This window comes from Arachis ipaensis, chromosome B05 (genome assembly GCF_000816755.2).
Source record: "Arachis ipaensis cultivar K30076 chromosome B05, Araip1.1, whole genome shotgun sequence".
In the NCBI taxonomy this organism is placed as follows: Eukaryota; Viridiplantae; Streptophyta; class Magnoliopsida; order Fabales; family Fabaceae; genus Arachis; species Arachis ipaensis.
This window is the reverse complement of record NC_029789.2, coordinates 111,211,752-111,214,645: the sequence shown is the minus strand read 5'-3', so window position 1 is coordinate 111,214,645 and position 2,894 is coordinate 111,211,752. Positions and strand designations below refer to the sequence as shown.

The 2,894-nt window shown below is 37.1% G+C and overlaps 1 long non-coding RNA gene across 1 annotated transcript in view; it reads left to right on the top strand.

The window, feature by feature from the left end:
• Nucleotides 1-143, top strand: part of LOC110262959 — a 4,639-nt gene extending 4,496 nt beyond the window's left edge. The window contains exon 4 of the long non-coding RNA XR_002347971.1: nucleotides 78-143. This is a non-coding gene — a long non-coding RNA (uncharacterized LOC110262959). The remainder of the gene's footprint in view (nucleotides 1-77) is intronic.

The following is a 2,894-nucleotide window of genomic DNA, read 5'->3' as shown; positions in this document are numbered from 1 at the left end:
AGTAATTCCCAAAAACCCTCTACTGAGAACCCTTTCGAGGATGATGTTCTCACCCCCCTACATTTTTCCCCTTTCAGGATATGGGCGCAGAAGTTATGAAGAGCTTATTTAATTGTTGTTGTGATGCTCTATATTGTCTTAGTTATGGTTTATTGTACCCTCGCCTTTATCTTGATATAATCTGTAAGAGGGATAGGGATTGTATTGGATTATGTTTGTACTATTATTTATATATATGTATGTATATATATGGATGTACTCTTTATGAGTTCTGTAAGTTGTATGGTATCAATGGATGTATATTATCGGATGAAAGTATTTTTTTTGGGAGCGGTGTTGCGGTTTAAAGTTTCAAACAGGCTCATACTCTAGTATTAAATAGTATAAGTGTCGTCGTAATGTCTAAGCTATCAGAGTTGTGCAACCGGAAGCGTGAGCTTTGGTAGTTAGGGTGTTATAGTATGAACACCTCCTAGAGCCATAAAATGACTCATATTGCTATGACAACTATTCATGTTGTGGCTGGTAGAGTCAAAACCAAAGAAATCTTAATGATCCATATTTTGCTCATCAAGAGACATCATCATTTTATCATGCTGTCAATACATTCATGCAAGATTACTCCCCAATGCCACAAAATGATCCACACTGTAATGAATTCAAAAATTACTCAAGTTATGGGTGGGAGGATCAAAATCAAAGAGCATTCAATAGTTCATACTCCACTTATCAAGAGCCATCATCACTTGAACATACCTTCAATTCATTTATGCAAAATTGTCCAACCTTACCTCTTAGTTTTTCATTTGAAAATCCTTCATCACTTGACTATGCCTCAACACAAAGTTTCCTCCAAGATCAATACAACTCATTTTACCAACCACAGAATTCATTTCACCCTACAAAAGACTCATTCCAAAATCCACAAGATTCATTTCACAACTCATAAAACTCATTCCATACACCTCAAAACAACTTCACCACAACACATCCATGTCCAGAAGATTACTCTCAACCTTCATCTTTTGAGCTAGCAGCTAAGGATTACCTTCAATGGTTCAGAGAATTTTTGGAAAGACAAAAAAAATTCCTAGAAAGACAAAAATAATCCTGGAAAGAACAAGAACTAGAAACCTTCTTCAAGGAGATGGATGGGCGCTTAGAGAAAATAAAGAGAAACTTAGGAGTGCCAAGCATTGAGGATGAAGACCAATTTGTGAAGGAGTAAGTAGAAGAGCAAGATGAAGAGGTCCTTGTGTCAAGCAAAATTTCAATGAAGAATGAGGTGGTGGAGGTATTTGAACCTGAAACTGCATATCTACAGAAGCCACTTGAGATGATAAAGGAACATGAAAACTCACAACCCCACAAATTTCCCTGAACCAAAGATTCTCAACACTTGAATCTGTGATTGAAAGATATGAAGAGGAGATAAAGAAATCTTGGGAAGAACAACAAACCTCCTCCATAAAAGTGCTATTAAATCAAATGTTGAGTGCAAAGGAGGAAGTGGAAGAGCAAGATGAAGAAGCTCCTGTACCAAGTGACACTTCAATGGAGAAGGAGGTTGTGGAGGTATATGAGCCTAGGATTTCATATCCATAGAGGCTAATTGAGGTGATAGAAGACCATGAGGACTCACTCCCAAAGAACTTAATGGAAGATCATCAGGGAAGTCCACATTCAAGTGAAGTAGAGAATTACATAGAGGAAGGGTTCATTGAACCATCAATTCAAAAGGCTTTTGATGAAGATAATGCTCCAACAATCACACAGCACCCAAGTCTTGATATCCAAGAAGTGAAGGCAACCAACAAGAGCACTGAAGAGAGGATTGTGACCAAGCTACCATTAAACATATCAATGAAGAAGGAGAGGTCAACCACAAGCAATCCAAGAACCACCAACAAGCAAGCTCAATTAAGCTATTTACAAAAGGAAGCTTGCTGGGAAGAGGCCAAGGAAGGGGGCATTGACTGGCTCCTCTTTATCCTTGAGGTCATTCCTCTTGACAAACTGGAAGAAGAGGAAGAAAGTCATCAGCTACATGTCAGTAGTTTTCCTTTCTTAGTTATTTCAATAAAGGAGTGGAGTAGGTTTCTCTGTATTGTAAAGAGCTAAGTTTGGTGTTGCACACCAAAGTAATTAAGAGGTGAATGTTGGATGCTAAGTTTGGTGTTCCACCAAAAATTTCATTAAAAACACATTGCACCCTCATCATGACTAGTTATTAGCTCCAAACAATCAGAGAAACTACTTGACTATTGTTTAGTTTCTAGTTCAGAGTTTATTTCCTAGTTTATAGTCTATTTTCTGGTTCATAGTTGTTTTCTAGTTCATAGTTACTTTCTTAATAAAAAGTACTTGGTGTTTCATGCATGTATTTATTCTGCTGTATATAGAAGTAGGCAAGGAACTAAGTTTGGTGTTCCCACACCAAATTAGGTTCAGAGAATCACAAGCATACATGCATACTAACTGTTTCTCAAGTGCTTGGGGAACAAGCAACTTTCAATATCTCCTATAGGAAGTCATTCAATCTCTTGGAGAAAAAGATACATCATCATGTGGATGGACAAAGGAAGGACATGGAACCCAACAATGATGATAACATAGAAAAAACAAATGGACTCCAAGAGGTTGTATTATTCTTTGACTGACTTTAGCTTAACTGTGCTAATTGAAAGTGCAAGTGTCCCCTGTTGATTAGTGTCTTATTAGATTTATTTACTGCCTGTTAGTTTGTTTGTTTTCATGCTGTTGTGGCTTGCTAGTCTAGATGCTTTTATCATCTCATCTTGCCTGAATCACATGCTTTGTTCCTCATGCTTAAATAAAAAAAATTATTGTGAAACAGAGAAAGAGTAAAGGTCTGGTTTGATATGAGACAGAAT